Source organism: Eptatretus burgeri, chromosome 13 (assembly GCF_056783735.1).
Source record: "Eptatretus burgeri isolate ZD-2024b chromosome 13, Ebu_testis_v1, whole genome shotgun sequence".
NCBI classification, from domain to species: domain Eukaryota; kingdom Metazoa; phylum Chordata; class Myxini; order Myxiniformes; family Myxinidae; genus Eptatretus; species Eptatretus burgeri.
In genome coordinates this window covers 49,342,674-49,357,673 of record NC_140973.1, presented here as the reverse complement: position 1 = coordinate 49,357,673, position 15,000 = coordinate 49,342,674, and the positions used below count along the sequence as shown (strand labels likewise).

The 15,000-nt window shown below is 45.1% G+C and overlaps 1 protein-coding gene across 13 annotated transcripts in view; it reads right to left on the bottom strand.

Moving 5' to 3' along the window:
- The window catches only part of LOC147014431 (forkhead box protein P2-like), a 715,070-nt gene that overhangs the window by 89,349 nt on the left and 610,721 nt on the right, over positions 1–15,000 (bottom strand). The window lies entirely within an intron of this gene.

Genomic DNA, 15,000 nt, shown 5'->3' with positions numbered 1-15,000 from the left:
ATTAGGGAGGATTTGCAACCGACACCAAATAATGTGCGCGAAGCGCACATCTCGAGCGCGGAGTGCTCGACCCTTGCGGCGGGGTCCAGGGCCCGCCTTAGGGCCCTGGAAGCTCTGGGGTTCTAGGCGCTCTCTAGTGCCCTCTGAGCCCTATTTTGGAGCATTTAACATGTTAAGAATTCCCACTTTTTGAACAAAAAAAGGGGAAAATTGTGCACTTTTTAATGTTACATGTATGTTAACATTAGTAAGTTAGGGGACAATCAAAGATTAACAAAAAGCACAAAAGAAGCAATATTTTTCTTACCTTACTGGCTGGTACTACTGCTGCTTGCTTTTTCCATGGCAGCTTTGCTGAGTGACAGCTGTGTGGCTCTTTTAGCCCTTCTGATTATGTCTTTGCTGTATTCTCTCTGGTAGCAAGGGGTGCTATGAGCTAGTTTTTCAATTAAGAGAGCTTCCAGGGTTTTGACACTCAAATTGGGACGAAATTCAGTATGATTCTTCCGTACAAGACTGAGTGCCCGCTCACATGATGCGTTCGAATGAGGAATGACCAAGATTCCCTTCATCACTTTGCTCAAATTTGGATACTTCTTGGCACCAGTGCAGGGATCTGTGAGCTGTGAAATCCGATGCCACTGCTCATCCACTCTCACTGTCTCAGTAGCAATTGTAGCTATGGAGGCGTCTGCCTGGTAGTGAGCGAATTCACTCTCAAGACTGTCTATGTCACTATCACCGCCACTGAACAGACAGGGGAATTTCTTGATGAAAAACTCCACACAGTCAAACCCCACTTCTTGGTGTAGCTTAACATCCAGCACCTGAGCATGCTTGGCTAATTCATCATCTCGCGGCCAGGTTTTGAAGATGTAATTGCAGGCTTTCACATAATATGAGCGAACTGCACTAAAGAAACCTTGGATGTCTGACTCACTCAGAGTGAAGGTGGATTTCTTGAGACTCCTTTGTTCCCTTATATACAGTTTGGCATCGTTCCCAATCATGAGGTCCTCATCATTCTTCTGATGATTTCTGTCAGAGAAGGGTACATTTACCAGAGCAACCGATGACACCGATGGTTTCAAAAACCGTACGAAGATATCTTTCAGAAGACCATTCAATTCTCCGTGCAGGAGATGAATACAGGGTTCGTCTCTTTGGAGCAGAAGATTCCCCTTCTCAAAAAGCTTGTTAGCATATCGAAGGAAGAAACAATAGAGTTTTGTTTGTGGAGACAAGAACATCCTGTTGACACGTTTTTCTCTAGATTCCTGCACAGTGTTTGAGGAAGATGCGCTTTTAGTTGTAGAACTCGTAGTACACTTAGCCGCAGGGCGATCACACTTGCGTTTACTGCCAGCAGAAGAGGTCAGACTCGTAGTACCAGATCCAATTTTACGTTTGAGGAGAGAGCTTGAGGTAGGTGCAGCCAAGGAAGAAGACCTCTGATTCGAAGGTTTTGCTGAGCTTCTATCAAGTGATTTGGCAAAAGCAGAACTTAACTTGGGTCCTTCTTTGCCTGTAGATGGGACTATCACAGTCTTTCTCGACTCTGAAGGGATCTGCTTTGTAGATGAACGTGATGAAGGGCCGGTGATGCTACCTGCTCTCAGCATTGGTTTTGGTGCTGTCCCTGCTGTCTTCTTCGCAGCAGATACTGCAGTGGTAGTGGTGAATGCTGCTCCACTAGTGCTTGATCCTGCAGTGCCAGTACTGGCAGTAGATACAGTGCCGTCCTTCTTGCTCGTTGTTAGAGTCTTGGCTAAAGTTGGTTGCATTTTTCTTCGTACTTCTTCTTTGAAGAAGAGGCGAAGTGGCTCCCACTGTTCAATCAGCCTGTCTAGGCACTGACCAAGGGACAGCCACCTTGTTGCGACATGCTTCAGAATCTCGTGTGTCGGGGCATCACAGAGTTCTTGCAGTGCTTTCACTCCTTTGACGCGTTTACTACTTTTGTCTAAGTAGTAGTAAATATCGATGAGAAAGTCATCTAATTCAATGGGTAAGGCCTGAGCCGCCTTCTTGGCCGTATTGTGCATCATATGGCAAGGGCATCCCATGATGTAGCACACTGGATTTTGTTTGTGGATATAAGCAGCGACTCCTTTGTGCTTGCCCACCATGACAGAGGCATTATCAGCACAAAAGGAAACACAATTTCCACACGGAATTTTCCTGTCACTGAACTCATGATCAAGCAGTTTGAAAATGTTTTCTCCAGTGGAATCTTGTTTGCACGCAGGCAAACTTAGCAAACCTTGCTTCACAATCCCAGCACTGTTGTCATAGTACGAAATCAGGACAGGATATAGCTGGGCCTCACCACTGTCATTGCTACCGTCTGTAGCTAGGCTAAATGGAGCTAGTCTAGCAATATCGGCAATAGATGAAGCAGTAACATTTGACAACTCACCAATTATTGCTGAAGTTTTTGTTCTTGCACATCCATACTTTGAAGCAACTTTTGAATCTGGAAACATCTTTTGAAATAGAGGTCCAGCATGATCTGAGACTGATATGGGCAAGTTATGTTCCACAATAAATCCACTAAAGAGAAGTTCCGCTCGGGTAACATCCTCTTCCTCGCTTGTCCCTTGTTTGGTGAAATAATTCAGAAGTGTACCGGTACTCGTGCTCGAAGATCTCTCCTTTGCAATGTCTGTGTGCCGTTTGCTTCCAACGTGCTTCCGAATATCATCGCGACCTCCGTGCTCAACTGAAATATCAATGCTGCATACTGTACAATACGCATGATGAATTCCTCTTTCAGACTTTCGAATACACGGGTATTGGAGACTGTATTCGGTCTTGTACTTCTGAGACCATTTCTTGGTCTTCGTAAGCTTCTTTTCTGCCATTTCGTAATCAACATCGAGGGCTTGAAGCATCGGCAACTTCGAAGTCGATGTTCCACAGCTGCAGCGCGACTCGTAGAACTCTAGCGGCTGTTAAACACCGCACGGTGGTCGCGACCGCCGGGCTGGTACGGGGCCCAGCTGCATGCAGTGAGCGTATCGCATGCATATACACTGTGCATACATACCGCATGCACTGTATTGCACACATACCGCATGCACTAAATCTCAGTGCATGATCGCATAAGCGAGATCCAGACCCAATGTTTCGCTGCTCCTCATTTGAATTTGCAATTTTTTACGTACAATTTGGTAGCAGCGAACGTTATGGAGTTACCACATGCTATACGTAGCAGACGATGCTTTTCATTCAATTCTCATACTAGTACATTCTGATTAGTGAACAGTGCAAAAATATCAAAATTTCGGGAGGATAAGGATAGTGATCGTAAGGGCGGGAGTTTGGGTGAATTTTCGGAAGCCTCCCGATGAAATCGGGAGGGTTGGCATCTGTGTCTCCTTCTTCAGAACTCCATGGTCCTCTCTCACACACGCACCACCTCCGCACGATTTTGTGCTCCTCCCTTTTCTCCCTGGGAAACATAGCTCTGCCTCTCTCTCTTGCAAAGTCTCCTGGCACCCCCGGTACAGGTTTACATAGGGGTTATATGACACAATTTATTTTACCATAATCCCGAACTAATTATTTCCACGCACCACTCCATGTATGGTGCACATTCAAACAAGACGATCCTTAAGCTGATGTGTCCCTACTTACTACATCGAGATTGGCTAACTACTCATACACAGACCATGCTACTCTCTACATTCCTGAGGTGAGGAGGGCAGATTGCAGGAACCCACAGGTGCAAATATGAACTTAAAAAAAACTTTTGATGCAAAAAAGAGAGAAATAAACCATAAATCATGCATGAAAGAACAATTCATCAACTTTGAAGACAATACAGTTCAATGTTCTTCGGTTTCAAGAAAATGTCGTCTGCCATGATACATTTTTAAATCCAATTTTCTTATTCCCCAAAAGCATTCTCCAGTTGTTGCTGATTGATGTCATTAATTGGCTTTACGTTCCACCAAAGAATGAGGTTTTGATGAATAAACAGTAGTTTTCACATGGTCACATAAAAAGTCCAATGGGGACAGGTCAGTGGAACGAGGTGGCCAACCAAGCAAGAGGTCAACATCTACCGATCCACTTCTCAGGGAAGATAACGTCTAAAACCTCACACCCCACCAGCAAATTGGCAAGAAGCTTGCTGGAAGAAGGTGCTGTCTAAAAGGGTCAATCAACATAGTTAGGGGATAAAGAAATCCTGAAACATTTTCTTTTTTCAAAAAAAGAATGGACCAGTAATATGTGAGTTTCTGAGAGTGTAACGGACATTAACCTTTGAGTAGTCTCTTTCATGTTACCAAATTTCTGAATTTCATGGCGACGCATGTTGCTGCTTAGAACAAGTCAATTTAAGAGCAATGAAGCTGATTAACAATGAATAGAATAATAGAGAAATATCATTGAACACGATTAAAAACCCCCCCAAAACCCCCAAACAGCTACACACAGCCTTAATTTTAAAAATATATTGTTTTAAATTATATATATATATATATATATATATATATATATATATATATATATATATCTCTTCTTCTTCTTCTTCTTCTTCTTCTTCTTCTTCTTTCGGCTGCTCCCGTAAGGGGTCATCCGTATGATCCGCATAGTGATTTGGCACATCTTTTACACCGGATGCCCTTCCTGATGCAACCCTGGTCGCCTCTTACGACACAGGGATATAAAATAATATATATATATATATATATATATATATATATATATATATATATATATATATATATATACACATACATACATACATACTAGTAGTAATGCCCGGTGTTGCCCGGGCTTTCTTGTAAATTTCCTGAATAGCTGTTAGCGGTTAGGGGTTAGCAGTTAGGGGTTAGCGGTTAGGGTTAGCGGTTAGGGTTAGGGTTGCGGTAAGGGTTAGCGGTTAGGGTTAGGGTTAGTGTTAGGGTAGCTAACCCTAACCCTAACCCTAACCCAAACCCTAACAGCTTGGCGTAGCGGAGGTAAACAGCGCCCGGGGCAAAGTGGAAATTTGCGTCCCCCGTAGGCCTTAAACTTGAGTGGATTTGAATGGAAAATCCCATAAGGGATATTGATTTATCGATTTTTTCGAATATCAGAAGTGTTATGGAAAAAAATTATAGCCAATGACCTAAGTTGGACCAAAAGCCATAATCGTACCAAATTTGAATGGAATCCGTTGGAGTTTGTGAAAATGCATCAAAAGGAATTTTGAGGGGCCTCTTAAGGAAGACAATAATATCATTAGTATATGTGCCAAATCTTGTTTCATTTCATGCAGTAACAAATATCTGATGGTGGAACAAAGAAAGGGGCATGCCGAAATATATATATATATATATATATATATATATATATATATATATATATATATATATATATATATATATATATATATATATATATATATATATATATATATATATCTTCTTCTTCTTTCGGCTGCTCCCATTAGGGGTCGCCACAGCGGATCATCCGTATGATCCGCATTGTGATTTGGCACATGCTTTACACCGGATGCCCTTCCTGACGCAATACTGGTCGCCTCTTATGACACAGGGATATGGTACACCTATTTTAACCAGGGTATACACCGGCCCAGTATACTGGTACTCATTTCGCCGACCTCGGAAGGATGACAGGCTGAGTCAACCCCCTGGTGTATTAATTCAGTGGCCCAACGGGGCTTGAACTCAGGACCTTTTGGATCCCACGCCGCTGCCCTAACCACTGCGCCAACACCAGGTATGTGTGTATATATATATATTGAAGATGGTGATTTGTTCCATGAATGTTTTTAACAGCTCACTTGATACTTCCAGATATTTTGTCACCTGCAAATCAACCAACTTTGACAGGTCAGGTCCACGCAGATTCTGAGGCTATTGTTCTTTTTCCCGAACAATCAATAACCTCCTTCTAATCTACATACACAGCTATCCATTCATCCATTCCTTATTTTTTTCAATTAACCCCAGGACAGCCCAGAAGTTACGGCCACATCTTACCTTATGGTAAGGCACAAAAAAAGGAAAATCTTTTACGAATAAATATCTGTCAGTTTTTCACAAAGAGCAGCTCTAAACTTGAAGCTGCCTCAAATTGTTTTGTGAATACAGCCCAGAACCCGAAACAAGACACGAATGGCAGTAGTTCCCACAGTATTCCTGCATCACAACTTTTTCTCAAGGCCAGACTGAGTGTAAAATGGGAATATTTTGCCAAATAGATGCTGGGAGATTACATTTCCCTCACAATGCATCCTGAAAAACAAGACAATCATGTAATAAAGTAGAATCAATCTTTGTGAGCATATGTTTCTGCTCAGTCAAAGGAAGAATTCATTCTCAAGCTTGTTTACACCATATCATTCAATTTCCAACAGGATAATCATGAATTTACTTTTACATCTGCTTTGAACTGCCGTGAGTGGGTGGACATTTGATAGGCAAGATTCACCTGCTCAGATACCTAGGGTGAAGTTGGAGGTTTAGCGAGCTGTGGAGGGACTTTACAGAAACCACGTCAGCATCATCGTCCAGTGTGATCTCCATCACATTTTAAGTGGTTCTTTGAATCGCTCTTTCTTCCATCAAACAAGATCATTGTGTAGTTCAAGTAAAAATGAAAAAAACTTGAAAGGTTGTGATCGCCATAAACCACAGAGTCATTCACCCATTTACCTTTCCAGGCAGGAGGGGGCTCTGTGAGAACATGTCAGGTCACATTAGTTGTGTATCGTCTCAATGAAAATCAATCTCCTCCTCGACTGGAGCTGCAACATTGCATGGGCCATCATGATATGGGCTTAGTGGGCCTCCAGTGTGTACCAGTATGGGGTTTTACAAAACTTTTATTTTTTGTCCTACAAAACGAATAGATAATGTCGAAAAAGGAGAAGAAAAGAAGATGACTTTTGGCTTGATTGTGCTCGATGAAAGATAATAATAATAATAATTTTATCATTATTTGTTTGGCATTTTCTCCCTGAGTGGAGTATGTGATGACTTGATTCGTGGATAACTAACCTGTTAATAGGCAATGGTTCTCTTTTGATTGTGTTTATGGATGATATCATTGGTGGCCAAAGTAAAGGTTAACTATGAGCTGAAAATAATCACACGTTTTAAAACAACTTCGACAAGAGGTTTGTAGGAGTCAAGCAAGTTTACATTATAGAGCGCTTGCCAGATTGAAATATGAGTACACTTTTGTTTCTTTCCTCATTCATGGAGAAAGCACTAATAGTGTCGATTATTTCAAAAAAAACAAGATTCATGGTGAAGTATCAGGAGCGAGTTGGAATGAAGGAAAGAATCACCAATACAGTACTTTCCAAATGATTTACGAATGGAAACGAGACCTTTTGCATGTGTGAGACCTTTTGCGCATGTGCTGTGTGTGTTTCATGGACTCGGTTCTGCTCGCCAGGTACTTTTAACCTGCCATTGCTAGCAGTAATTCTGTACTGTTGTTCAAATGGGCTTTTAAACATAATTCTCAACATTTAGATGAAGGAGTGGCAGTTTCAAACTGGTTTTAAACCATAATTGTTCTGTTCCTAAGTGCAAATTGGACTCAGGGAAATATAGGAATACAAGAAATATACGTGCATGATGGGTGGCAGGTTCGTACCATATATTGTTAACTTGCAAAGGTACCCGGTGTTTCCGGGTAATGCCCGCGTTCCTTCTCCCACCCCTTCCAGTCCCTCATTCCACTCTACCCCCCTCCAGACTCCCACCCCGACTACTCACCCCCCCCAGGACTCCCACCCCACCCCTTCCTCCTCCTACCTCCTTCCCCCACCACCACCCTACAGAATCCCACCCAACCTCTTCCCACCTCACACTCCTTCCCCTCCCTCCTTCCATCCCACTCCCCCCCCCAGTCTAAACTCCTACACCACCCCTTCCCCTCTCCCTCCTCCGCACGGAGACAAACACCGTCTGAAGATAAACAAAGCTTGGATACGTCCGGAGACAAACTTTGTCAGGAGAAAACTCCCTCCAGAGAATAACACCTCCCAGAATCATCCGGAGACAAACATTGCCGAGACATAAACACCACCTGGATATGTCCGGAGACAAACACCAACCGGATATAAACACTGCCCGGACCCAAACACCATCCGGACATGTCCAGAGACAAACACTGTCCAGCCATAATCACCACCCGGACACGTCTGGATACAGAGACAGAGAAAGATGGAGAGAGAGAGAGAGAGAGAGAGAGAGAGAGAGAGAGAGAAAGAGAGAGAAAGAGAGAGAAAGAGAGAGAAAGAGAGAGAAAGAGATGGAGAGAGATGGAGAGAGATGGAGAGAGATGGAGAGAGATGGAGAGAGATGGAGAGAGATGGAGAGAGATGGAGAGAGATGGAGAGAGATGGAGAGAGATGGAGAGAGATGGAGAGAGATGGAGAGAGAGAGAGAGAGATGGAGAGAGATGGAGAGAGATGGAGAGAGATGGAGAGAGATGGAGAGAGATGGAGAGAGATGGAGAGAGATGGAGAGAGATGGAGAGAGATGGAGAGAGATGGAGAGAGATGGAGAGAGATGGAGAGAGATGGAGAGAGATGGAGAGAGATGGAGAGAGATGGAGAGAGATGGAGAGAGATGGAGAGAGATGGAGAGAGATGGAGAGAGATGGAGAGAGATGGAGAGAGATGGAGAGAGATGGAGAGAGATGGAGAGAGATGGAGAGAGATGGAGAGAGATGGAGAGAGATGGAGAGAGATGGAGAGAGATGGAGAGAGATGGAGAGAGATGGAGAGAGATGGAGAGAGATGGAGAGAGATGGAGAGAGATGGAGAGAGATGGAGAGAGATGGAGAGAGATGGAGAGAGATGGAGAGAGATGGAGAGAGATGGAGAGAGATGGAGAGAGATGGAGAGAGATGGAGAGAGATGGAGAGAGATGGAGAGAGATGGAGAGAGATGGAGAGAGATGGAGAGAGATGGAGAGAGATGGAGAGAGATGGAGAGAGATGGAGAGAGATGGAGAGAGATGGAGAGAGATGGAGAGAGATGGAGAGAGATGGAGAGAGATGGAGAGAGATGGAGAGAGATGGAGAGAGATGGAGAGAGATGGAGAGAGATGGAGAGAGATGGAGAGAGATGGAGAGAGATGGAGAGAGATGGAGAGAGATGGAGAGAGATGGAGAGAGATGGAGAGAGATGGAGAGAGATGGAGAGAGATGGAGAGAGATGGAGAGAGATGGAGAGAGATGGAGAGAGATGGAGAGAGATGGAGAGAGATGGAGAGAGATGGAGAGAGATGGAGAGAGATGGAGAGAGATGGAGAGAGATGGAGAGAGATGGAGAGAGATGGAGAGAGATGGAGAGAGATGGAGAGAGATGGAGAGAGATGGAGAGAGATGGAGAGAGATGGAGAGAGATGGAGAGAGAGAGAGAGAGAGAGAGAGAGAGAGAGAGAGAGAGAGAGAGAGAGAGAGAGAGAGAGAGAGAGAGAGAGAGAGAGAGAGAGAGAGAGAAAGAGAGAAAGAGGAAGGTTGTTCGCAGAGAGAAGATGTTATGTTATACATATATATTAGTGCTTGGCTGATATCAGCAATTCTTCAGGAATCAGAAGATTGGAGTCAGTGTGTTTCCCGACTACAGTATGTACTGTATATAACTCAAAAACCTTGAGTAGCTTTCACCCACGTTTGGGGGGAATTTCAAGAAACAAAAAATCAACTTTGCATTATCGACGCTTCAGGGAGATGTGCATAAACATTAATCTTTTATAAACAACTGTGTGTGACATGTGGAAAAAAATTTGGCTCGGTAATTTTGAAAACATGTTTAAATGGCAAATGGCTCGGAAATCTGATCTTATCAAATAAATTTTGCTTTGAAACTCACAAAGAGGAACTGTTTAACCTTTGTAAAGCACACCCAGATCATATAAAATAACCAATTGCTTTATAAACAGTCACGACGACAAAGGAAAACATGATCGCTTGTATGCTGCTGAGGTTAAAAGTTAAAACCTCCACCAGATCACCCACCATCATCGCCATAACATCTGGGATGAAATTTTGCCACCATGGTGCCCAGAACCAAACCCACACACCCACGGAAAGTCCCTTTACAGATCCAAATCTACCCATATGTACCTCGACCTTGTAGCAACTACCGACTGTACATCCCGATCGGGACATGAATTGGGCACTTGGCAAGTGGCTTAACCAGTCAAATTAAGGACTCCAATTAAATGGTTGATAAGTAACAGCTGGCTTGGCAAGCAATAACATGCTGATTGGTAACAGCACATACCTGCAAAAAAAAAACAACTAAACATCGCCGATTTCTTAACATTTTCAGATATCACTCCAGATTTCCAGTTATTTCGTCCACATAATCCAATACTCCAAACTCAAATTGTAATTCCATTATATACTTGAATTAGTCCGTGACAGTAGATCATGGAAAATCGCATTATATAATGCATGAAATCGCAATAAGCTGCTCATTTGAAAACTATAGCACTTACAAAAGTGCCATATGTAGCTATTTGTAGGTATGCAGATGAGGCCTTCGATGAAATGAGTGAGGAAAGTGGAAAAAAAATTTTGAGCACTTTATTGTTAAGAAATCGTTGCGGCATGTTCCATCTCAAGGCATTGTTGAGCAAGCCAAAACAAATGGCACATTAAGACCCCATTGAGAGCGAGGTTTCTGAGGATGTGCCTGATTAAGCTGTTAATTATCTTAAAAAAGGGTGTTATAATTAACCCAAACACCCATCTTTCACTCGTGCACTCCCTTGGAGTTTCCTTATGGTATGCATGCAAAATTTCAGGGTGATAGGTTTCATGGTTTTGAAGTTCTGGACACACGCACGCACGCACGCACGCACGCACGCACACACGCACGCACACACGTACGCACACACACACACACACACACACACACACACACACACACACACACCTTCTTCTTTCGGCTGCTCCCGTTAGGGGGTGCCACAGCGGATAATCCGTATGATCCGCATAGTGATTTGGCACATGTTTACGCCGGATGCCCTTCCTGACACAACCCTGGTCGCCCCTTATGACACAGGGATATGGTACACCTATTTTAACCGGGGTATACACCGGCCCAGTACACTGGTACTCATTTTGCCGACCTCGGAAGGATGACAGGCCGAGTCAACCCCCTGGTGTATTAATTCAGTGGCCCAACGGGGCTTGAACTCAGGACCTTATGGATCCCAAGCCGCTGCCCAAACCACTGCGCCAACACACCAGGATATATATATTGTTGTGGTTACCAGATTCGCAAACCACCATTCAGGTCCCTTAGGTGAGATATCTCGGTAAGTACATGTGTAGTTAGGCCCAAACCCGTTGTCTAGTGGGAATACATGTCATTTATGCGTGCTGCGACTCTTCAGGATAGCCGTTTTTCTTTTGCTATCTTTATTTTGGACCAACCGCCATTGTTACCACCACCAGTCACAACATCAACCACCAACCACAATGCCGCTTCACCACAACCGCCACGACCTTCACGTCACACCTCGCAACCGTCGCATCGCCACCGTTCTTGCGCCGCTTGTGGGTACCGGTGTTGGACTCGTGCAGGGCGCGCGCCGAACAGCGTGTACAAAACCACGGATTTTCCACTTCAAAAACGGATCAAAAACGACACACGCCCACTTTTGTGCCGTCCAATCGGTGAGCGAGGGGCGATTTGGCCCCGCCTCCAGGGCGTTGGAGGGCGATCGATATATGCAAATTTATGGATCAAAAAGCATTCACGCCCACTTTTTCTCGGGCCAATGGGGAGCGAGGTGAAAGGTCGAAGGGAGGGGGGTCAAAGCTGAGAGAGCGAAGCCACGGGGCTTATAAAAGCGACCGCGTTCGTCAGTCAAGTGGGAACAGAGAGTTAAGACTTCGCGGGCGGTGGAGTTGGCAAGAAGGAGCTGGTCGTCGTCGTGTGCGTTGGAGTCAGAGCGGAGGGGACGGAGCTGTGGAGAGGCGGCGAGGGCAGACGAGGGGGTGCTCGCGTCGTGCAGGGAGCTGCACCCCAGGGAGGCCGACAGCGCGACCTGGCCGAGGTGGAGACGCTCGTCGCGGGACTCGAGGCAGAGTAGGAATCCTCTATACCCCGAGCATCAGCAACCCCCTCCTGTTTCCCCCCGCGCTGAGATAGTGCGACCAAGGGGGCCCCTTTCCCACCCCCTACCAGACACTGCCCGCGAGGCCCGCGGAGTTGAGGCACCATCGCCGCTCCGCGTCTCATCACCAGACGGGTAGGCCCGACCCGGTCTCGGCCTCAGGCCCGCCTCATCCTTGAGGGTATTCTTTTCCTTGGTTTTGGGTATGTGTTGTCGGCGCCGTCTGTGAAGTAAAATTGTATAAGTGTTGCCGTGTGCTCGCGTAATCGGTATTAGATCTGCATTGTCGCATTTGCTTTTTGTGTAAATTGCGTTGTGTTTTTCTTTTCTATGTGCTTTTGGTGGAATTGTATATGTGCGCTTTCCGTTCATCGCGAATAAATGTGCTTTGTGTTGAACTGTTTCCCGCTTCGCTTCGTCATTTCTTTCATTGAATCCTCATCTTGCTTCACGTAAAGGGTTGGTAGTGGGCTGAATACGCCCGATAATTAATCGAACCGTCGAGGTCGACGAATAACACCGCTCGGTTATCCCGATAGTACGGAACGGGTCGCTTAAGTGGCCCGTGTCCGAAGTCGACCTGCGGCGAGGTGCGATCGCCCGGTCTACCCTCCGTGTGGGTACTTAGGTAGGTCGAATTTGGCGAGCAACCCTATCCCACGCGGGGGCTGATTGGCTCGATCGCGGTGAGACCGAAAGGTCCACCCGTGACTGGTTCCCGGCGTTAGTCCGAGAGGGTCACGACTGGATTGTCCGTCCGGTGGGCGACGTGCCGCGATTCGAGTTACGTGGCCGTCAGCACGCCGGCGGGCGCGAATCCGTAACAATATATATATATATATATATATATATATATATATATATATATATATATATATATATATATGTATGTATATATGTATGTATATATATGTATATATATATATGTATGTATGTATATATATATATATATATATATATATATATATGTATATGTATATATATGTATATATATATATATATATACATATATATATACATATATATATATATATATATATATATATATGTTGTTGTTCGTCTTTCGGCTGCTCCCGTTAGGGGTCGCCACAGCGGATCATCCGTTATGATCCGCATACTGATTTGGCATAGCTTTTACGCCGGATGCCCTTCCTGATGCAACCCTGGTCAACTCTTATGACACAGGGATAAGGATTGGGTTTCACCATGATTCTGGAATGCCCTACACTCTAAATGAATGTCTAAATGTCTAAATCCAAACTCTCTCTTCCTCTAATGTGGTGACTTCAATTGTCATCACGCCAGTTGGCTAGGTGTGGGTACCTCTCTCACCTGCCATGGCACCTCAGCAAAAGCTTTCTGCGACTCATTGGGACTGACTCAATCGGTCAACTTCCCGACCCGGATCTCAACCAATGGAACTCCATCTCTTCTGGATCTGATTTTGACAAATTTCCCTGACAATATCTGCTGCTTTTCCTTCGCTCCAATTGGTTCTTCTGACCACGTCCTTGTCAAAGTGGACATCTCTCTGGCTGTTATCAGAGAACCACCTCACCGCCGTCGAGTCTGGCATTTCACTCAAGCCGACTGGCAGGGTCTCCGAGCAGCCATCAAACTTACAGACTGGTCTCCTATCACTACTTTCTCAAACATCAACTCATCCTGGGAATTCTTTCAAAGAAACTTGCTCTCCCTCATGCACAGATTTATCCCCTCTCGTGTTCAGTTGTCTTACCATTCCTCCCGCCCTTGGTTTACTGAAGCATGTGGCGAGGCAGTTCTCCTGAAACAACTTGCCTTTGCCTCATGGAAAGCAAACCCAACTGAGGGCAATGTCAGTTCTTTCCACAAAGCTCGGAACAAGTGTGTATCTACCCTCAGGAGAGCCAGAAAACAACATCTTTCTCATCTCAAGTCTGAACTCTCAAACCTCTCTCCCTCCTCAAAATCCTGGTGGCATTTAATCAAATCTGTTTCTGGTGTATGTTCCCCCTCCATCCCCTCCCTTACCTCAAATGGCCGCACTGCTGATTCCACACGTGATAAAGCTGAATGACTAAACTCGGTGTTTGCAGCTAAATATTGTGTCCTAAACCCATCACTATCTCTACCCACTTTACCCAGTCGCACCCAACTGTCCCTGGACTCTGTATCCTTTTCTCCTGACAAGGTGGAGAGCTTGCTTTCAAACCTCGAGTCAGATTCTGCAACCGGTCCAGACGGCATCAGCCCACGTGTCCTCAAAGCCTGCTCTTCTGCTCTTGCTCACCCTCTCTCTGTTCTATTCACCCTCTCATTTGCCCAAGGTCATCTGCCATCTGCTTGGAAATCTGCTAACTTCACTGCCCTGCATAAAAAAGGTGCAAAAACAGATCCCTGTAACTACAGACCAATCAGCCTTCTCCCAATCATCAGCAAGGTGAGGGAATCCATCATCGCTTCAGACATGAAATCCTTCCTCTTCTCCAATGGCTTGATTTCCAATCATCAATTTGGTTTCAGACCAGGTCACTCTACCCTGGATATGCTGCTTCTGCTCTCCCATCAATGGATGGAGGTCCTCAATGCCAGACAGGAAATCCGAGCCGTATCCCTGGACATATCACGTGCTTTTGACACAGTCTGGCACCCTGCACTACTCACCAAACTCTCTTCCCATGGTATTCAAGGCCATCTCCACTCATGGCTCGCAGACTTCCTCTCCTGTCGCAGTCAACGTGTGGCCCTAAATGGAGTTCTTTCATCCCCTCTTCCTGTGCAGGCTGGAGTTCCTCAAGGTAGCGTTCTGGGCCCTGTTCTTTTTCTGGTTTTCATCAATGATCTCTCGGACTCTCTGGAAAATCCTCTATTTCTCTTTGCCGACGACTCCACCCTCTGCCGT